At 39.6% G+C, this 23,649-nt stretch overlaps 1 long non-coding RNA gene across 1 annotated transcript; it reads right to left on the bottom strand.

The window, feature by feature from the left end:
* Nucleotides 1-1,223: 1,223 nt before the first annotated feature.
* On the bottom strand, nt 1,224-21,901 carry LOC107974371 (uncharacterized). The gene is made up of 4 exons (XR_001717084.3): nt 21,818-21,901; nt 6,401-16,269; nt 5,093-5,226; nt 1,224-2,269 (listed from the first exon to the last, which is right to left on the bottom strand). It is a non-coding gene; the product is annotated as an uncharacterized LOC107974371 (long non-coding RNA).
* Between the last annotated feature and the right edge of the window lie 1,748 nt (nt 21,902-23,649).

Below are 23,649 nucleotides of genomic sequence, written 5' to 3'. Positions count from 1 at the left end.
GGACATCTGCTCTGCCTCTGGGGCTTCCACATACAGCTCCTCCTGGGGAGGTGCCTGTCCTGGCCCCTGCTTGGCACAGCACCTAGCTGCTCCCACTCTGGTACCCAGTTCTTCCTCTGACCATGTCAACAGAGCTCCGTCCTGCTCCATGTATTCCCTCCTTCTAAGACCCCGCTAAATCCACATAGGAAGCTGTCAAAAAGGTATAACAGTTGTGATGGACATATCTAGCCCACAGTAGGTATTTTGACAATAGTTGTCATTGTTATTAAACTCAATCTCAAGAGGCTGGGGGCGTCAGAGAATGAGTAGTTTTAAGAGGTGGAGGATGCAGTTATCTTGGACATTAGAACTGAAAAAGCAAGCTTGTGAACTGAAGGGGAGTCTGTAGCTAAGCTGACCATCTCTAATTCAACTGTATGTATGCAGCTAAGCTAAGAACACCTGTACCCCAGACAGCTGAGTAAGCACAATATGATTAACGGAGAAGTGGCACCACATAGGACAAAGGGTCAAGGCTGTGGTCACAAGGTTGTTCTAAGTCAGAAGGCTCACTTCATTTCTCTGGGAATGCAGACTATAATTAAACAGAGGGGAGCACAGAGGCCTTCTGTTTCAGAGTCCCCTGAGCTGTCTTGTAACGGCTGAATGAGGAGGCAGGCACAGGAGATTATTAACCATCCCATAAGCAAAGGCACATAAAAGCAAAGTTGTCCTTTGTCAGCAAATTCCATTGCAGACATCTCATCCAGTGACAGAAGAGTAATCCTGGAAGCAAAGGAGCTATTCATCACATGATTCTCAAAACAAGTCAGTACCTCCCTTTCACCCAAATTCTCCCCCTTCTGATGATGAGTTTGTGAATTTTGGGGAGTCAATACAAATCATTGCTATTCTCAAATCACATAAGCTGTTAGATGATCTAAAAGAATTACAGGCTTTTATTTATTATTATTTAATTAATTATAATTTTTATTTAATTTAATTATTATTTAATTAATTATAATTATTATGTAATTATTATTTTATTATTATTCTATGATTGTACTTATAAAAGTGCCAGCTGAAAAATGGAAAAATAGTTAAATGAGTTTGTTTTTTGAATAACCAGTTTGACCTACTCTTGCTGACTGAACTGCCTGTTGTTATGTTATGGAGTCACTATCTAAGGTTGGTGCAAAAGTAATTGCAGTTTTGGACCGTGAATTTTAAATCGTTATAACTGGGCTCAAACACATCTTTATTACTCAAAATAGGAACCATTACAATCAACACATTTTTGCCAACAAGAAATAAGTTTGTTTATTCCTGCAGTATAAAAATTCGAGCTTTGGGATTTGACAAACTCTTGGAAAGCATTTTTTGCATCCTGCTGGTTGTGGAAGCATTTTCCCTGCAAAAAGTTGTTGAGATGCTTGAAGAAGTGGTAGTTGGTTGGCGAGAGGTCAAGTGAATATGGTGGATGAGGCAAAACTTTGTAGCCCAATTCATTCAACTTTTGAAGCACTGGTTGTGTGATGTGCCGCCAAGCATTGTCGTGGTGAATTGGGCCCTTTCTGTTGACCAATGCCGGCTGCAGGCATTGCGGTTTTCAGTGCATCTTATCGATTTGCTGAGCATGCTTCTCAGATGTAATGGTTTCAATGGGATTCAGAAAGCTGTGGAGGATCATAACTGGCAGCAGATCACCAAACAGTGACCATGACCTTTTTTTGGTAACAAGTTTGGCTTTGGGACTTTGGAGCTTCTTTCTTGATCCAATCACTGAGCTGGTCATCACCAGTTGTCATATAAAATTCACTTTTCATTGCACAATCCGATGGAGAAATGGTTCGTTATTGTTGTGTAGACTAAGAGATGATACTTCAAAATGATGATTTTATTTTACGTTTGCTGAGCTCATGAGGCACCCATTTATCGAGCTTCTTTGCCTTTCCATCTGCTTCAATGATGAACAACCATAGAATGGTTGACGTTGAGTTCTTGGGCAACTTCTCATGTGGTTGTAAGAGGATCAGCTTCCATGAGTGCTCTCAGTTGGTCGTTGTCAACTTCCGATGGCTGGCCACTATGCTCCTCATCTTCAAGGCTCTCTTCTGCTTTGCAAAACTTCCTGAACCACCACTGCACTGTACATTTCTTCATTAGCAGTTCCTGGGCCAAATGCATTTTTGATGTTGCGAGTTGTCTCTGCTACTTTATGACCCATTTTGAATTTGAATAAGAAAATCGTTTGAATTTGCTTTTTGTCTAACATTATTTCCATAGTCTAAAATAAATATAAAATAAACAGCAAGTAATAAGTCATTAGCAAAAAAAATGAGAAATATGCATTAGAATGATGTATAACATAGCCACATTTACTTAAGAATGTATTCCAGTGTCAAATGGCAAATTTCAATAATGCAAAAACCACAATTACTTTTGTACCAACTTATATAGGTTGTTATATGAACCAATTCTATAACATATAGAATTATGAGGAAGAGAAATAAAGCCATGACCACATATCACTTGAATCTCTGCAAAATGTCACTCATGTATGCCCTTGCCTCACCACTGATGGCTCCCCTTTCCCTCCTAAGGAGGGAGTCTTTGGGATCAATCTTATCGCTGGACAGAAAGTAAACCCTAGTTCAACAACACAGCACAAGTGAATCTTAGGGCCAGACTGACTTGGGACCCCTATTCTAATTGCTGAGGTCCACTTAATTCCCTCATGTCTGGATGCCTATTGCTAGTCGGCTTCCTTAGATTCAGAAATCCGACTTGGATGACCACTCCTGCCTGTCCTCACTGAGATAACAGACCAGTCCCTAAGCCCCAAAAGGAACTGTTTCCTCACAGAAATCTCAGATTTCAGGGATGCCTAGATGCCCTGAGACTGAGTTCCAGCCATCAAGGAGACACTGCCTTTCTCTCTTGGCAAGCTTCCCTCTTGCTGACAATTTGCCTAGATGACCATCCTCAGCGCTTCACTTTCTCCTAGCTAGAGTTCTTTCTGTAGCCTGCAGCCGGGCCTGCTGCCTGCAGCTCTTGCCTCCAGCTCCACTCCAGTGGTTGGGTCTGGGTGTGGGTCTGGGTCTGGATCTGGGTCCAGCACATTCTGTTTGGCCTGATCATGCAGCAGGCATTTTCATGTGCAGTCCTCCATTTCATACACACAATTTTGTGTTACAGGTATCCAAATTCTTGTTACCATCCCTATTTTACAGTTCAGGAAATTGAGGCTCAGAAAGGTTAGTGTCTTGCCCACCTCAAGGCAAGAACTAAGTGGAGTCTGGTCTCAAAACCAAGTCTTATAACTGTACAATAAAATATAACTCATCAAAGAAGGACTAAAGTGCTGGGACATGCTACAATGTGGATGAACCTCGAAAACATTATGCTAAGTGAAAGATGCCAGACACAAGGGGTCACATTAAATGATTTCATTCACATGAATACTCAGGATAGAGACAGAACACAGATTATTAGCTGCCCATAAAATTGCTGATAATGAAACTGGTGATGAAAATATTTTGGAACTAGATAAAGGTGTTGGTTGCACAACACAAACTGAATTGCTTACTTTAAAATGGTTCAGCTTAGCGAGGCATGTTGGCTGCACCTGTAGTGCCAGCTACTTGGAAGGCTGAGGCTATGACTGTGCCTGTAAATAGCCACTATACACCAGCCTAGGCAACATAGCAAGACCCCCATCTCTAAAAAAAATAAAAAAATAAAAATAAAATGGTTACACTTATGTCACGTGAATTTCATGTCAATCTTTTTTTAAAAACCTAGGTCTTTGAATTTCCACAGCCTGAACTTCTTTCACTGAATTACTTGTTTGCCAACTCCGAAGATACATAAAAATTTTATTATCTTCTATTACATTGTAAAAGTAGATATAGAAAAGCAACTTATTACCTTATTACTTTTTTACTTTTTTGCTTTAATATGCGATACAACAAGAAAGACTTTAAGTTTAAATAATATAAAAGTGAAGGCCGGATGTGGTGGCTCACGCCTGTAATCCCAGCACTTCGGGAGGCCGAGGCAGGTGGATCACGAGGTCAAGAGATTGAGACCATCCTGGCTAACATGGTGAAACCCCGTCTCTCTAAAAATACAAAAAAATTAGCCGGGCGTGGTGGCGGGCCTGTAGTCCCAGCTACTCGGGAGGCTGAGGCAGGAGAATGGCATGAACCCGGGAGGCAGAGCTTGCAGTGAGCCGAGATCGTGCCACTGCACCCCAGCCTGGGCGACAGAGTGAGACTCCGTCTCAAAAAAAAAAAATAAAGTGAAGCAGGTACATGAAAAAGTTTAGAGTATACAATAGCACAGATAACAATACAAGCTTACAACTTTCCAGCCACCCCAATCTCACTCCCTAGGGATAAGCATTTTTAACAGTTCTCTATGTAATCTTCCAGAAGGTTTTCTGAGCATATGTATAACCATATGGTCCTGTTTTTTCCTTCTTTTTTTTTTTTTCAATTAACAACAGCTCTTGGAGAACGTCCATAAGAGAAAATATACCTAGCTTATAAATTCTAACGCATGTGTAATATTCCATTTTATGGACATACCATAAATTTATTTCACTTCCCTTGCACCCTAATACCTAGTACTTCTCTCCAAATGGTCCTCCATTCTAAGGTGTCATGTTTAAAAGCCCTTTGTAGGCATAGGAGTAAGAGTAGTTTTCAAACTTCAGTATGTGTAAAAATCATGTATGGAGTTTAGTAAAAAAAATGAGGATTCCTGAGCTTCATTCCCTAGAGAGTCTGATGTGGTGTATCTAGGGTGGGTCCAATAATTTCCATTTTTCAAAATAAGTACCCTAGGTTATTCTGATGTAAGTGTTTCCTAATCCTACTTTGAATAATACTGAAACAAAACAAGGAACCTCATTCATTCCAGCAAACCACCATTGAGCTGTTGCTATGTTCCAAAATCTGTGCATGCACTGGGAGTGCAAATATTAAAAAAACACAGCCCTGCCCTGATGATAGAGAAGAAAAGTAAACCAGCTAACGCCACCACATGAGGAACGTACAATAGAAGTACATACGGAGTTCTGGAGCTCAGACAAGGAAAGACTTACCTTGGGCAGAGGTCAGGGATAGGCTTCATCAAGGAGATGATGGCTAAGCCTAACAGTGGTGGATTTACAAGGGTTTTCCAGGAAGATGGAACTTGAGATGGCATATAGCTGAAGCTTCCAGACAAAAGGGGCATCTTGTGAATAGTCATAAAAGTAAAAGAGAACAGAGAAGAAATAATAACAATCATATCATTGGGTGCACCATGTTAAGGAGCTGGTCTTAATCTGTGGATAATGAAAACCATGAACTACATTGAAAAGGAAAGTAAGAAGGATCCAACTTGCATTTTAAAGATCATGGTGGCCACCAGGGGAAAGATGGATTCAGGCGGTCCTGAAGTTGTAGGCAGGGAGATTCATTAAGAGCCTATCACAAAGTCATGACAAAATGATGATAGTTTTAAAAGAAATGTGTAAAAATACTAGAGGAAAACATGAAAAGATCTCCTTACAATTTTAAGTAGGGAAAATGCTTTTTAAGTTTCTTATAAAACTCTCAAAAAATGATAAATTGGACAACATAAAAATTGAAAGTTCTGTGTATCCTAAAATATAAAGTTCAAAACACAAACAACAAACTGGGAGAAATGTTTGCAACCCTTATCACAAGCGCTAATTTCCTCAATATATATATGAAGAATTTCTGTGAATCAGTAAGAATAGACCAATGATCCACTAGAAAAATGAACAAAGAAAATGAGTGTCATTCACAAGAGGGACCTACAAATGGCTTTTACGTAGTAGTCAAAAGATGCTTAATCTCATTCATAATTAGAGCCTATCCAAAATGAAACTATACTAAAATGCTATTTTTGCTTAGCAAATTATATTGCCATTTTAAAACTTTTGAAATTTAAAAAAAAATCCCAAAGACAAGAAATTATCAGAGCATAAACTAATAAAATGGTTGTGATGCAGATAACCGTAAAGTCCAAATGCAGTGAGTACAGAGTGGATACAGGCAGCTGTGCAAATGCCCATGTGGAAGAACATGTATGGCGTTAGCCAGCAATAAATGCAATAGGCTTAATGCTGAAAAACAATACTCTCAGGATGATTCCACTCATATAAAAATGTTTTAAGGGACTTCACAAAATCCAAACAGTTTTATAATCTGACATGGTTACAGAAGCAAAAACAAACAAAACCAAAGCATCCACTGGGGTTTTGGTCTGCCATAATAGAAATATATCGTCCAACTTAAGGAAAATGAAGCTTCCTCACACACTAAATATAGAACAGCCTTTACATTTATATTAGCTGAATTTCAATTCTTTCTATTGAATGATTAGAGTCCAATAATCTTACCTTTCAAATCTTTCATTTTCCTGTTTGTAAAATGAGCTAACAATGATCCATTCTCAAAGTTTTGAGGAGATTAAAGAGATAACGTGTGAAGCTCCTTAGCTTTGGTGCCTGGCACAGAATCTTTGCTTAATTCATGTTAATTCTCTTCTGTTTTTTTCTCCTCTCTCCTGAACCCCTCCCCTCCTAGGGGACTACATTGGTGGAGAGTACTCAATTATCAAAAGAGACAATGACAGAATTCTTAGAAGAGTTAAAGCTATGGAATTTAAAAAAAAAAAAATTAACAGCTAAGCCAGCCAAGCAGAGCTTCAGGATAAAGTGGGATAGAAAGGGCTGAAAGTCCAAGTTGAGAGAAAGGAAGAGGGGTCAAGGGTTTGTTCCAGAGAAGCAGTGCTGAGCAGGCTGACTGCGTCAGTAGCCTGGGTCAGCCACAGGCACTTGCAGAAAATATTCACATCTGCAGCACATTTTCAGAAATGTCTCCTTCGGCAGCAGTAGGAGAGTGAGAGGCAGATTGAGGAAGCTCCACTCAGAGCCAGAGTGGTAGCAATAGCCAATGTAGAACCAAGGAAATCAGAGTCCCAGCTGAATCCAAGCAGGTCAGAGGATGGTGAGCTGGAGCCAGATACCAAATTAGAGCAGTCCTCTGGCAACAGGCTGTGGAACTGGTGAGAATATCCACCAGCTTTGTTTCTCAGCCGCAGAGCTGCTCTGAGAGGCTGGGAAAATTCAAAGGGATGCAGATAAGTATGAGGGGAGAGGTGAGGGCCTCTCTACAAGGCCATAGCTGTTGAGCCAGAAATCAAATGGAATCAAAACCACTAGGGACCTGAAAGGAGAATGTTAGCAATTCTTTGCTCCTAGAGCAAAGGTCAAACCTATGAACTGAACCCCATCACCTGTGAAATAGCCCCAAACATTATTGGCGGGTCATTTGTCAGAAAATTAGGTGAGTTGGGAGGTCTTAGTGAGGATAAGAAAGAAATGGATATCTTGGTTTTAGAGAAGCTGTGGTCAGGTTAAAACCAAAGGCAGATTCCATCCTCAGCCTTTTCTCTCTTCTTTCTCTCACCATGGTCCTCTCATCCACTGCGGTGGCTTTAAATACTCCCCGTATGTCAGTGATGTACCCAGCTGGGCTCCATTCAGTGCTGCTCCCTCTTCTCTCCCCACCCCAGTCCATCATGGACAACCTCCTCACTCTGCTCAAGTTCTGAGGTTAAATATTTCTTCATAAATGCTCAACTTTGCATGTGATTACAAAATGCAAATTAAAATAAAAAGCCATTTTTAACCTATTAGACTGTCAAAGATTAATAAAATTGAGCTGGGCACAGTGGCTCACGCCCGTAATCCCAACAACTCAAAAGACTAAGTCAGAAGAATTGCCCTTGGCCTGGAGTTTCAGACCAACCTGATGAATATAGCAAAACCGTGTCTCTACAAAAAAATTTTTTAAAAAGTTTAGCCTGCACTCTAGCCTGGGTGACAGAGTGAGATCCTAATCTCTAAAAAATGAAAATATGTAAATAAATAATAAAATTGCAGATAACTAATGTTTGGAAAGGTATGGGAAGACAGCACTTTTGCAGAACAAAATTTTGGAGCAAACTCCTTAGAGAACAATTTTTTCCTGCCTTTTTAAAATTTTTTAATTGACAAATAATTGTAATGGAGAGCAATTTGAAAAATATTTTGCAAAATGCAAAAGGTGTATATGTGTATATACATATAACTCCCTTTGACTCAGCAATTCCATTTCTAAGAATTTTTCTGACAATTTTTAAAATGAATATCCAAAGATAAATGTAGAAATTTTAATTGCAACATTGCTTGTAATCACAAAACAAAAACAAAAACCAGACTAAAAAATGTGCATTAATAGAGAAATATTTAACTAGATCATGATATACTGAAATAATCTGAAGCCATAAAAAAAATTGAGGTAGAATTTCATGTGCTAATAAGCAACAACCTTCAGAAGACATTGTTCAGCTAAAAAAAAAAGTAATTGAATATGCAGTACAGTATGATTTCATTTGGTTTAAATATATATGTATATGCATAGACATTTTCAGGAAGGATAATAATATGAACATTACCATAGTATAATTCCATTATTAATATACATAGAAATTTTCTGGAAGAATGAAGAAGAACCTGTTCATAGTGATTTCTTCCAGAAGAGCAAGACTGAGTCAAGGAAGAATGAGGTAAACTTAATTTTCCTTCTGTTATTCTGTATTGTTGAGTTTTTAATCATATGCATACATTGCTTTTATTTTTAGAAATAATTACATTTTAAACTCTTTTGGTGTTTATTAGTCATTTATATTGTCCATGGTCAATTTTTTTATTATTAAAATTTCATTATTATTTTACATTTATCTGTCACACCCATGAAATATATTTTTACCTGTTTGCTTTTGACTTTTTATTGACTATATAGGTATGTACGAATATAAAATAAGTGTACTGCTCAGTGAGAAGTGTAGCTATCATGCAATCAAACCCAGATCAACAAACACAGCACTATCAGCATCCTAGACCCAGACACCTCCCCTTCCCCCTTTCAGTCTCTACCTCCATGGCTGACTTCTAATTTTATTTCTAATTTTTATAAAGAAAGGTCTACTATGCTTCGGTTCTTCAACTGATTGCTCTATTCCTTTGAGAATATTTTCATTGCTTTTGTACATAAAAGTCTTTCTTCATCTAGAGATAAAATGAATACTCACCCATATTTTCATCTAGTATTAAGAATGTTGGCCAGACGTGGTGGCTCACGCCTATAATCCCAGCACTTTGGGGGGGTCTCGGCAGGTGAATCACCTGAGGTCAGGAGTTGGAAACCAGCCTTGACCAACATGGTGAAACCCTGTCTCTACTAAAAATACAAAAATTAGCTGGGCATCATGGCATCTGCCTGTAATCCAGCTACTAGAGAGACTGAGACAAGAGAATGACTTGAACCCGGGAGGCGGAGGTTTCAGTGAGCCAATATTGCACCATTGCACTCCAGCCTGGGCAACAAGAATGAAATTCCATCTCAAAAAAAAAAAAAAAGAATAGTTTGTTTCTATACATCACTGAGCTTAGTAAAATTTATTTTGAGATGTGGATGAGGATTTCAATTAAATTGTTTTGCCAAGTAGTCAATCTTTTGTTCTTAGGAGTTCACAGCTAGATAATTTAATGAACTTCATTTCATCATCTTCAAGGCCCCACAGCACAGGAATCACGATTTCAGTTTAAGGAGAAGAAAAGGATCTCCCTGAAGTATTAGCCCTGGCTGCTCATACTGAGAAAACCAGAAGAAATATTTATAATAGTGTAAAAGAGTATACATCCTTATGGTACAGTATTAAAGTGACTCAAAAGTTTTATATACGTATTTAGACCTAGCTAAGCAGATATTCTGAAATGGGGTGGGTAGGGCTTGGCTAAACATTATCCCAACAATATTAGATAAGTGAGAAAATTGAAAAAAGGCCACTGCCTTCACCAGGGAACATCAAAATGGTAGTCTTTGATATTTTCTGGGGGAAAAGGCCACAAAATCATTCACAAACCAGCCAGGAAACAGTTAAAAGGGAGGCTCAGTGAGGGAGTTTGGCCACAAACCACAAGAACAATGTGATGTCTCCAGTGCACCACAGCTTTCTCATGCATGGGAGGATTGTGCTTGAAAGGCAAGCAGGAGACAGCAGGCTGCAAACTGTGGAAATGAGTCAGGGGATGGGCTGCTCTGCCTGACTTGCTGTGGAACAGGAATTTCTGGTCAAGTGAATTAATTGAAAGGAAATAAGAAAAGTCATCGAAGATGAGATTGAAATTTTTGACAATTTTATTTCTGTGCTCTCCTTCCGAATGGAAAAAGATCGTTCTGAAGCTATAGGGGAAAGAACGTGGACTTTGTAGTCATACTGGGATCCAAATCCTGGCTCTACTCCTTTGTATCCATGTGGACTTAAGCACATTTATTCACCTATGAACTGCAGTTACCTTCCTGTAAAACGGGGAAAAGAGCAATACTTCTTTCATAGAATTGTAAGGATGAGATGAAGATACACATAAAGGACCCAATAGAGTGGCTAGCACGAAGTTGTGCTTTATAATTCATCTTTATCATTTCTGTTAAGACAGTGTGTTTTCCTCTACCTATTTATAAATACCAGGTTTATTATTTTAATGTCAATAAAATTAAATTTGATAAGTGTAAACAAGAGATGTCCTTATTGTGATCCCCCATGATATTAACATCCCCCATAATCTAGAGTGAAGTTTCTCAACAGCAGCACTGTCGACATTTTGAGAAGGATCATTTTTATTGTGGGGCTGCTCTGTGTATTGAAGGATGTTTAGCAGCATCCCTGGTCTCTGATTCCCATAGCATCCTCCAAGTTGTGGCAACCAAAAATGTCTCCAGACATTGCCAAATGTCCCCTGATGGCAAAATTCCCTCCAGTTGAAAACCATTACTCTAGGGGGCTTTTCTGGTAACTAAAGGGAAGATAGGGAAGAGATCCATCAGGACAGCGGAATGGGCAATCAAGGATATGGAGTTAGCTTCAAGTATGGTTTTCAATAGTACAATATAGAACTCTTTTTCATTGTTTTATGAATATTTGCCCAGTAGTAAACTAATACAAGGGATGGGCTAGACATATATTCAGGTAGCACAGAGCTTAAAAGTTTAGATAAGATGGCTGGTTTTAAAAGGCTTATCTAAATATCGCCTCTCAGCAAAACTGACTGAAACACTGGAAGACAGCCTGATCATGACAGAAGATTTTGGTCGTTTGGGTCATCTACGTCAAAACCAGGAAGTAATTATATACAGATAGGTCCTGTAACTAATGATATGGAGGACATCTTCTAAACTCTCAGGAGCGTAGGTGAGCAAGGAGTTCCATGACGGCCCTATGATTCACCTGACACATCCCATAAGGATAAGCTGAGTCTCACACCTAATTCCAGGAACCCTGCTTCAGCCCTATTTATTGGCATTCTCCTGCTCATCACTGAAAAGTAGACTCCTCTAGAGTGGAAACTAGCAGCTGTTTAAACATCATCAGTGTACTGTGCTGAAGTTTAGAGTAGAAAGCAAAGGGTACTTTTCCAATTAAAATCACAGGGATCACTCCAGAAGTTAATAAACAAGCCACATGTGGTGGCACACACCTCTAGTCCTAGCTACTTGGGAAGCTTAGGCGGAAGGATCACTTGAGCCCAGGAGTTCGAGTGTGTAGTGAGTTATGATCATGCAACTGCACTCCAGCCTGGGTGACAGGAGCAAGACCCTGTCTCTAAAAAAAAAAAAAAAGTTGATAAACAGGGGTCCTTTGACAGTGTGCTCTGCAAAGATCCACCCTGAGCACCACGACATTAGAGAACCACAGATAGCCACTGAATGCCATTTCTTTTTAAAAACCTCATGAAAGTCTTTACAGACTTTCATGAGGTTTTTAAATATTTATGGAAATATTGGTGCTAGGAAAAAAGACTATGTGATGATGGCTTTGAACTTCTGATTCCAAATCATGTATTCCTTCCACTAATATTTGTCTAGCACCTGTACACCAAACACTGCCTAGGCATTGGAAACAGCAGTAATCAAGACAGTTCAGTTGTTTCCCATTTTATCTGGGGATGTAAGACTAGCCTCAGATAAAAATAGGAAAATAGGAATTGCGTGACTTTCAAGTCTTTTCCAATCCTTATGCCCTAAGGTATGGCTTCAGTAGCAAGCCTCTTTGGTACTGAACACCAAGAGGCAAAAATAAGGAAACAGTTAAGTGGACAAATTCTGAGATACAGGTTCAAATATTGGTTATACCATCTGCTAGCTATGAGACTTTTTGAAGTATATAACTTAGTGCCCAGTTTCCTCATCTGTAAAATGGGGAAAAATGATAATACCTGCATTGTAGGATTTGTGAGGGAATTGAATAATAAAATCTATACAATTATTAAGCACAAAGAAAATGCACAATCAGTAGTAATTAAAATAACAAAAAAAGCAGGCACACATTGCTCCAGAACTTGGGGCCTCATACCATCTTTTGCTTGAGCAGACCTCAAAAGCACCACTAGCATCCTCCACCCAGACATGCTTTTCAAATCAGATTCTCCCAACCCCTTGAAGCCTTGCACTGTAGAGCACTCAAACTCTCTCATCCAAATTCTAGTCTCCTTATTTGATTTCTCAGGGCTGGAATCATTTGAAATGAATGGAGGCTAGAAAGGATCCTGTAGTTTGGGTGTTGCAATGGACCAGCAATACCCTTGCTAGTTTGGGTTAAAAACTTCTGAGAGCTAATGCTATAGGAAATCATGATATCAGAGAAATATACAGACATCTCAGAAAGAATGGTTTTTTTGAAATGTAATAACATTCTAGGACTGAAGAGAAATTCTGAACTATAAAAGCTAGACACCAAAGAACCCTTCACTAAATAGTGGGTTTTATTTGTGGGGAGGGAAGGCTGGGAAGCATCTGCTGCAGTAGCATCATAGACCAACTATTACTAAGTGACAGCTGGCTCAATGATAGCAAAGGCTTTCCTTTCGGCAGGAACAACAAGGAGTTGCTGGATGTGGGTGCTAATTAGCCATGTTGACTTTGCAGATATAATATCCATAAATATGATATTATTTTTATGGAGTTAGCCCAATGGGGGCATAAAGCTGATTTGAGATCACCTGATGTGATTTAGATAAAGGATAGTGGATGAGTTTTGTCATCAGTACCAATCAGATGATGTGGTAGTGGGCAACTGAGACAGTGTCTGGGAAGGGTGTGAGGTTATACACAGACTTTGTAAGGAGAGTATGTGGTGAACTCTCTATCTATTGATGATTGGTCTGGGCAGATGAGCAGATAAGGAAGGAGTATCAACTTAATGCTACTAGTTGAAAATGAAGATTTAGGTTATTGTGGTTTTCCCCATTAGATTTTGTTTTTTTTTTTAAAGTAGACTTTAAGAGTCCAAGCAAGTTTATTCAATAGATAAGTCCAAATAAAATGACTTTAATATAAAAAAGTATTTTCCATTTCTTTTTTTTTTTGCTCAACAAATTAACCATTATATTTTAGACGCTGTGCTGGATGTCAGTGGGAAGAAGAATAGAGGATATGGTCTTTACCCTCATAAGGCTTAGGTGGAGAGCTATAACTTAGATAATCATCCAGATAAACATAGAAGTGCAAACTGAAATAAATGTCCCAAGAAAATTATCAGGGAGCTACGTGTATATAACAAGGGAGCTTAACACTTCCTCAGTAACTAGTTTGGAAATTATGTGCATAGCTTCCTCCTAGGGGGACAAGTACAAACATCTTCATTCAATTAATAATAGGTATTGGAAGTCAAGTACTGAGTTAGTTGTTGAACATACAAAAATTTAAAAGACATTGCAACTCTCTGGACTTACTCTGTCAGTGATCTCTTCCCATCCCAAGGCACTGAATACCATCACCTGATGACATTCAATTGATGACTGAATGAGATCAAACTGATGACTCCCAGAAGTATATTTCTAGCGAGAACATCTTCAATTGCTTTTACAGCATGGGCATCTGCATTTTTAATTGAGAACTTGCTCTTCTCATCCAACCTACCTCCTCCCTCTCTCCCTCCCTCAGTCTTCCCCCATCTCAATCAATGGTAACTCCACCCATTCTTTTGCTCGGGCCAAAACACTTGTATTCATCTTTGACCCTTCCTTTTCTCTCACAACACTGATTCAACCCATCAGCAAAGACTGTTACCACTACATTGAAAATAGTTACAGAATCCATCCACTTCTCACCACTCCCACTGCAACTCCACTGGTTCAAGTCACCATTATTACTCACTTGGATTGTTACTGTGGTCTCTTAACTGGTCTTTCACCTTGTGCTTGTGCCTCCTTCAATTTATTCTCTTCAAAATAAATGCAATACCTAGAGAGATCTCTTTAAAATATAAATCAGGTCAAAATATAAGTCAGAGTTCTTCCTGTAACCTTACACAATCCCAGTGGTCTGGCCTCCAGTCAACTCTCTGACCTCATCTCTTACTACTCTTCCCTTTGTTTGTCTCCTTGTCCATACATTCTAGTCACACTGGCCTCCTCACTGTCATTCACATAGTAAGTGCCTTCTTGCCTCAGGGCCTAAGCACCTGCTGATCCTTCTTAAAAGAACAATCTCTGTCTACATTTCAAACACCGCCTATCCCTCCCTCTTCTAGCTCTTTACTCAGGAGTCACCTGCTCAGGAAACCTTGCTCCTGGGATATCCTATCTGAAACTTCAGCTGTCCTTCCCCTAACACTTTTTTTTTTTTTTTTGAGACAGGTTCTCGCTCTGTCACTTAGATTGCAGTGTAGTGGCACAATCACAGCTCACTGCAGGCTTGACACTCCAGGCTCAAGCAACCCTCCCGTCTCAGCCTCCTGAGTAGCTGGGACTACAGGCATGCACCACCACACCTGGATAATTTTTTTAAAACATTTTTTGTAGAGACGAGGTCTTGCTGTGTTGCCCAGGCTGGTTGTGAACTCTCAGGAGCTGATTTACTCATTAGGCAGAGTAGCCACAGTGCATAGGGCCCGTAATACTTTCAGGGTCCCACAAAATTGTTTTAATTTTAACTTCATTTAAAATCAGAAGAAAAAAAGAATATAAAATAATGAATCCAGCCTGGATTAGAATTGTTTTTATACGAATACAGTCTTCAAATAAAAATTCTAGCATTTCTACATAGAGGAAGGGTCCCATAGAAGCAATATGCCTAAGGCCCATGAAAGTCACATGAAGTCCTGGGAGAGACAGACAATAAATAACATTTAAAAGTAAAATATTCACATGCTCCTCGACTTATGATGGGGCTACATCCGAATAAACCCATTGTAAGTGGAAAATAATATAAGTTGAATTATGACATTTTCAATTTAAAGATGGGTTTATTTGGATGCAAACCCATCATAAATTGAGGAGCATACTGAATGCACATGGCTTTTGCATCATTATGAATTCAAAAAATCATGTGTAACTAACTATTGTTAGATTTGGGGACTGTCTGTATAGTGTATTAGAGAAAGAAACAAATCAAGAAATGGGAATTAAAAGTGTTTGGCAAAGGAGGCTGGGCATGGTGGCTCACTCCTAAGAACACTTTGGGAGGCCAATGCAGAAAGATCAATTTGAACCAGGTGATGTGAGAGACAGTGGTAGTCCCTGGACTTTGGTAACAGTGAAGCAGGAAATTTTCCCTGACCCATTTGCAGGCAAGAACTGGAGTGCACAGGCATCATCAGGGGCAAACTCCATTCACTCTAACTCACTGCACTCAATCTCTCTGCGGGAGGGAGCATGCAGGTGAGTGGGTGCAGGAGCCGGGGCGAGTGCTTTGGGCACCAGCAGGAATTAACTCCATGCTGGATCTGCAGCAGCATCTAGGAGGGTGCCCACAATCCCTGAAGCCCCAGAAGGAGTGTTATAGTCAGTACTCTTTTAGCTTCGCCATCCTTGGATGGTTAAGGTGTTAAGAGCTCAGTGGAGGGTCAGTGTGACAGCCTTTGGCACCTGCACCCGAGTTCGTGACCAGCGTCCTGGAGGAATGAGGTCACACGAACAAATTGGAGATGGTAAATGAGGGGGATTTTATTGCCAATGAAAGTGGCTCTCAGTGGAAAAGGGAGCTAAAAAGGAGATACAGTGGGAAGGTAATCTTCCCCCAAAGTCCAGCCGTCCTTAGCCAGACTCCTCTCCAAAGCAATGCCGTTGAACTGCTCCTTTGAAGTCAAGCTGCTTCTCTTTGAGGTCCAACTGTAGTCTCTGGCATCCAGCTGCTTCTCTTCTTCTCCCTCTGCCAGCAAAGCCTGGGAATTTTATGGGCACAGAATGGGAGGCAGGGTACGCCATGGGTGATTTTGGAAAAGGCAGCATTCAAGTGGGAAAACGGGGATGTGAAGTTCTCACTTTGGGCTGTGGTTCCAGCTTGAGGGTGGGGTCCTCGCCAGGGACCTGCCCTCTTCTGCCCAGAATTCCCCTGCCTCCTGTCCCTGTCAACAGGTACCAAAAGGCCTGTTCCTTCAAGACTCTCTTCTCTGTTGCAGACATCTCACTCTGAACCTTCACAAGGGCAAGCAGAGCAAGTATGTGGCAGCTAAGCAAGTATTGGTAAAGGTTAGTATGACGGCTTGAAGATATCTCACAGAGACTATTTCCTGTGTTCTGCTGACCTTGTCAACAAGTGTGCTCTACTTCAGACAGTTCTATTTTAGAAGATGTTCTCTTACATGTCTGTGACATGAAGTGAGGCTGTCTCATTAACTAGGGCTTTTAAATACAGCAGTTGTATTCTATCAGGAAATATCTTTGAAAGACTCCATTTCAAACTATACATATAAGGCAATTCTGCTATACGTCCCCAAGAAGGCTCTAAAACCGTATAGTTGAGGTCGTTGGAGCAACAACCAGCAATGTCTTCTCTAGGTTATAGATTATATTTGAGAAATTAAAATTGTTTCACCTTTAAACTGTCAAGTTTATCTGTATTTTTATCTTGGGTGATGTTTGTGTGTTCTACAAATTAGAAGATAATCCATGAGTTTCTTTTCTTTAAAACCCTCACTTTGTCCATTATATAGCAAGGGTCACAATTTAATTTATATCATGTTTACCCCAGGATTCAGAGTGGGTGAACAATCATGAGTAGTCTATTCATATCAGGGGTCCAGGAACATCCTGAGAAAAACTCATTTTTTTTCTTTAGAGGAAAAAGCATCAAGACTCACAAGTTTCATTCAAGAACAATGAGGAAGTTTTTGAAGGGAGAGGGGAATTGAAATTGAGTACAATATTTGTCATATGTTTACTATCATCTCCCCCACCACAGAGAAGAATGTAGGTTTTATGAGAGCAAGGACTTCATCTATTTTGCTCACTGATATGTCCCTAACCTAGAACAAAGTGTGTACATTGCAGGTGCTCAGTAAGTATGTGTTGAATAACTGAATGAATTGCACAGATTTCTCTGAATGGTCACATGAGGGAGGTACAAAAACGAAAGCATTAGTCCTGTTTTGCGAACTCTGAAGGCACAACACAGCTGCTGGACTGCTGATAGAAGTTTGAACAGTGGCCAGAGAGAGTGCTGGCACCTTCAGAAGGTTGCACCCTTACACCAACATCAATGTTCTTGGCTTCAGACATGGCAGCCATGAGCAAAAGTAGTGAGTGGCATTAGAGGTCGTGGCCTTGGTAGCCCCTGGCAGAAGAGCTACTGCTTTTAATAGTGATGGAAGACATTAGTCCTTGGGAAGCAGAAATGAGAGGGAAAAAAATGGAACCCACAAGGGAATCAAGAAAAGTAGTTCATGACTCAATAATCTCAAGTACCAAACACCACTATGTTCTAAGGTAATTATTTTTGTGCGCTAGGACCTGTCTTGAATTGACTGTTGATCTTGAAAGTTGATTTGCCTTGCCTGCAGCCATCCAGCTTCCTGCTTTTAAAAGGATTCTTACTGGCATTAGAAGATATTTTGTAATGAGTCCTGATAACATCAATAAGAAAACAGCAAGTTCCAACGATGTTCCTTTATTGCGACAAAATTACCTTGGGCTAATCCTGCCCTAAGTCATTATTTCATACAGTGTCAGGGACTCAAAAGGAACATTATTGAACCACGATTTTTGGCTTGTAAGTACTCCTGAAGTCTCTGTCCCTTCTCAGGCAACATACATTTTTATAAGGACTATTTATAAACAATATCTACATCTTTATCATTTAACCCCGATGTCAAATTTGAAAAGGGAATTAGAGGTCAGCCAGGAGTGAACTACAGCTCAGAGATGAGCAAATTGAGGAGGGACCCTCAGAGGGGGCATATTTCAGTGCCCCTCACACCACACCACTGACCTGTGTGGAGGGCTGTTCTAGGATTGTAATCATTAGTGTCTTCTCTCTGGTCCCTGCTAGATCAAAATTTAGCCATGGATAAACCCAGTTAGGACTTGAGAGAAACATAATGGTCTTCTTTCTTTTTAGTAGAGTCTGTGAGATCCTTAAGAACTAGTCGTGGACTGGGACCAAATGGGCAGATGTTGGGGCCAGAAGAAGATAAACTAGCACTGGAGCTGGAGAAGTACCCACAAAGGAGGCTGACACCTGGAGGGGCATCCCTTTCATGGGATTTGGATCATAATCTCAAAAGACACAATCCTGAACAACACAATCCCAAATGTTGAAATCCCAAAAGATCAAAATCCCTAAAGTCTAAAATCCCCAAAATCACAATCACAGGAATCAGATAAATTTTAAAAAGAGCAGCACCACATAGAAAATGAATATGAACATATTCTCCAAGAAAAGCCATGTCCTAAAAGAAAGAAAAAGCAGCTATTCGTTGTAATGTGAGACTTCAAAATGCAGTTAATAATTGTAAAAGCTGGCCATCTCTTATAGAGTATCTCTGTGCAATTGCCCATAACCTATCCCTGTAACATACTTTTTCATATGTTGATTTTTTTAGTTGTTTTGTTGTTGTTTTCTTTTTTTCTTTTTAGCTTTTCCCACTATTTTAAATTGTCAGCATTATTTTTGACAATTCACTGTGCTCTGTATTTTTTCTTGGCATCATTTCCAGTATTGGAGGTATAAATTGTGTAGAGATTTTTAGAGAGCTGTAATTTACTTTATGCAAATTTGACTCCACAAAAGTACACACAACGTTGACTTGTGTATACTTGTGTGTGTACATACAAATGTCGAAAGTCCCTCAATAAATGAAGAGATGTCCTTTTTGTACATCTGCATTTGTGAAAGACAAAATTTCTTGGCTCTCTGGGCGACGGCATATGCAGTGGTGACCCATCACAGTTTTTGATAGATCTTGTCAAAGGCTCCAGTTGCTTAGCACCGTATTTCAGATGACCACAGTTATAAAGTGGAGTGCACACAATTACCAACCATAGTGACATGCATTTATTCATTTCCCTTTTTGCCCTGTTTCTTTATAAATATGGTTCATCTACTCATACTGTTACACCCACACAACTGTTTTTAGTATGTATGAGTATTTATGCTTGCAAAAACAGGTATGTTATCATTGCTTATTTTACTGTGTAAAGTGGCCTATGAAGTATTCTTTCATGTTTTTATGTGTTTCTCAAGTAAACCACCTTTTAAAATGTAAATAAGCCTGAGCAATATAGGGAGACCCTGCCTCTACCAAAAATTAAAAAATTAATCTCTCTCTCTCTCAGTTTAAACTCTCGCCAGCGTAAACTGCTTAATCTATCTCATTTACCAAGCTTTAAGAAGATAGCCCTACTCCAGTTTGGCATTCAGATCAGCTAAAGTGCCTTTTAAATGTATTAAAATATCCTGGATACTAAACTCCTTGACTAAGTTTTAAATCCAAACCAAACATTGATACAGGAAAATTATGTTCTGCAAAAGTAAATAGCTGTTTCAACATTATACGGTCTAGTTATAAAAAAGAGTGGTGGGAAATATTTCTATTAAACAAATTTGCATTGAGTAATTTTACATACTCATCACAGAATATTTCTGAAGACTTATTTTAAATATATTTTTATCATAGTTCTCCATGTCAGGAAAGGCTGTTCTTGCGAGCACTTGTAAAATATGTATGTGCCAATAATTAAGTTGTCTCTCAGCTCCAAACCCTCCCTCCTATTCTTCTTTTTTTTTTTCTTTGTTTTTGGTGGGGATTTTTTTGTGTGTGGCTTTTTTGTTTTTGTATTTTTGAGACAGGATCTCACTTTGTCACCCAGGCTGGAGTGCAGTGGCTCAATCACGGCTCCCTGCAGCCTTGACCTCCTGGGCTCAGGAGATCCTCCCACCTTAGCTCCCCAAGTGGTTGGGACTACAGGTGCGCACTAGCAAGCTGATCTAATTTTTATATTTTTTGTAGAGATGGGGTTTCATCATGTTGCCCAAGCTGGTCTTGAACTGGGCTCATGTGATCCGCCCACCTCGGCCTCCCAAGGTGCTAGTATTGCAGGCATGAGCCACTGTAGCCGGTCCCTCCCTCCTATTTGTTAGCGCATCCTATCAAGAAATGGCAATTTCTTGACAGGATCCACTAATGGGGGCACAAAATAAGACTGGAAGGCTGGAGGTAAAAGTGCCTTAGGCCTTTGTGTTTGCATGCTGTTCTTGTCAGGTCACCCTGAAAACAGCTCTCCCCAACAGCAGCCCTTGATTCAAGCTTCTAGCTTCTTCAGTTCCTAGGGGTCTGAGTCCTGCTTCTGTAGAGCTCCTCCTCTAAGCTTTTAGGTTATGGTAATCCCTTCCCTGGGTTACCTCAGTCATCTTTTTATTTGCTTTTCAGATTCCAATGTCTGCTTAACTAATTCCCTATATTAAATCCCCTCTATTTAAAAACCTAGTGTGGTTTCTAACTGGCCCCTGACTGATAGTTTACTTAAAAACAACCTATCTCATAGAATTGATGTCAAGAACTCAATGAGATTATTTATGTATTTATTTATTCATTCATTCATTCATTTACTTTTTATTTGTTTATTTATTTGGGACAGCGTCTCTCTCTGTCCCCCTGGTTGGAGTCAGTGGTGTGATCATGGCTCACTCACTGCAGCCTCAACCTCCCAGGCTCAAGCGATCCTCTTGCCTCAGTTTCATGTAGCTGGGACCACAGGCACATGCCAACACACCTGGGTAATTTTTTTGTTTGTTTGTTTTTAGAGATGAGGTCTCACTTTGCTGCCCAGGCTGGTCTCCAACTCCTGGGCTCAAGCAATTCTCCTGCCTTGGCCTCCCAAACTGCTTAAATAAAGCACTTGACCATAGGTTAATGTGTCTGACACGTAAGAGATATTCAGTAAATTTTCACTGAAGTCTTAAATGGATGAATGAATAAATATTATCCAAATATTTATTTTTATTAGGCTTAATATAGACTGTGATAAAATAATAAAAATGAAAATTGATAAAATTTTAGTTGAGGATGTGAAATAATTTTTCTTTGTGAAAATAGTTTCAGGGATAGTAGTATGTGTGTCAGAGGAAGTTTGAAATTGATATTTTGTATCAGCTAAGTCATTGGTAGGAAATGTTTACTGAGTAGACCTAACAGCATGTTCTCTGAGCAGAGAAGGATGCCAGGTATGCCTTCTCGTTGCTTGATTGGAGAAGTCTTCTGTAATTAAAAAATAAAAAATAGACTCTACACAATCTTTTTTTTAACCCTGCAATATAGCATAATGGTTATAAACACAACTGCCTTGTTCTGCCACATCCTAGCTATGGATTGACCACAGTTATTAATCTCTACCTGCATCAGTGTTCTCACCTGTAAAATGAGAATAATAATAGTCTCTTAAAGGATTATAGTGAAAATTAAATTAGTTTACATAGGGGGCTGTGCCTGCTACCTGGAGCAACCATGGTTGTGGCCCTTCCGGGACTGGGACCAGAATAAACGGCGTCCACCAACTGCTTCTCTTACCCTCCTCCAGTGCTGCAGAGATGGACTTCATTTCCTGAGGACTGGGCTGCAGTGGTCTTTGGGCTTGGCCTTGGCCATCAGCCACCTGGCATAAGTAAGCTTCCATCCCTGCAGAGGGAAAGGAAAAATAAAGAGTGGAAGGAGATGCTGGCAAGGTTGCAGAGAAAAGGAGATGTTTATACACTGTTGGTGGGAGTGTAAATTAATTTAGCCATTGTGGACAGCAATGTGGTGATTCCTCAAAGAACTAAAAACAGAGCTACCATTCAACCCAGAAATCCCATTATTAGGTATATACCCAAAGGAATATAAATCATTCTATCATAAAGACATATGCACGCATTTGTTCATTGCAACACTATTCACAAAGGCAAAGGTATGGAACCAACCTAAACACTCATCAATGGCAGACTGGATAATGAAAATTTGTTACATAAACACCATGGAATACGATGCAGCCATAAAAACAATGAGATCATGTCCTTTGCAGGAACATGGATGGAGCCAGAGGCCATTATCCTTAGCAAAGTAATGCAGGGACAGAAAACCAACATGCGGTAGCATGTTCTCACTTATAAGTGGGAACTAAATGATGACAACACATGGACACATAGAAAAGAACACACACTGGTGTCTACTTGAGGGTGGAGGGTGGAAGGAGGGAGAGGAGGAGAAAAGATAACTCTTGGGTACTAGGCTTAATACCTGAGTGACAAAATAATGTGTACAACAAACCCCTGTGACACAAGTTTACCTACATAACAAACCTGCATACGTACCTCTAAAGCCAAAATAAAAGTTTAAAGAAACAGAAAAATAAATAAACAAATAAATAAATCAGTTAACGTGTGAAGTGTTTAAAACAGTGCCTATCATGTTAATAAGTACTATATAGTATTTGTCATTATTATCTTTATGGAAAATATGCTACCTGAGATGGGTAATTTTGTGTGTCAACTTGACTGGGCCACAGTGCCCAGATATTTGGTCAAACATTATCTTGGATTTTCTGTGAGGGCATTTTTTTGGATGAGATCAACATTTAAATTGACAGACTTTGAGTAAAGCAGATTGCCCTCTATAATGCAGGTGGGCCTCATCTAACCAGCTGCATGCCTTCACAGAACAAAGAGTGACCTTCCCCAGACAAGAGTGAATTCTGCCAGCAGACAGCCTTTGGAACTGAACTGCAATATTTGCTCTTCCCTCCGTCATTTGGCTGCCAGCCTACTCCACAGATTTTGGACTCACCAACTTCCATAATTTTGTGAGCCAATTTCTTAAAATAAATCTCTTTCAATAGATAGTCTATATAGATAGATAATTCTAGAGAGCTAGATCTAGATATACATACGTACACACATACACATAGAAACAGATCCTCCATTGGTTCTGTTTCTCTAGAGAACTCTGACTAGTACGGTACCTAAGCCAGCATCAGACACAATCATAGGCATTGGAGCCCTGTGGGGTCTAGGTTGCTCCAGATTGTCTGTTTGCCATATTAGGCTCCATAGAGAAAGATAATTTGTTTTTAAAGCAACAGTTTGCTTTGATTTGTAAAAACTACAGGTAACCCCTGCACCTGGGATGACAGTTTATACATAGTAAGCATCAGTAAATATTTGGTAAATATTTTTTAGACAACACAATTTTAAGCATCTAAAGTTATCTAATGGCATCATATTCTAACTACCAAAAACAAACAAACAAAAAAACACTCCTGGAAAGCTTAACCTGAAGATCTAAAGTAAAAGT

The sequence above is a fragment of the Pan troglodytes genome, chromosome 3 (genome assembly GCF_028858775.2).
Source record: "Pan troglodytes isolate AG18354 chromosome 3, NHGRI_mPanTro3-v2.0_pri, whole genome shotgun sequence".
Taxonomy (NCBI): domain Eukaryota; kingdom Metazoa; phylum Chordata; class Mammalia; order Primates; family Hominidae; genus Pan; species Pan troglodytes.
The sequence above is the reverse complement of the archived record's forward strand: the minus strand, read 5'-3'. Positions and strand labels throughout refer to the sequence as shown.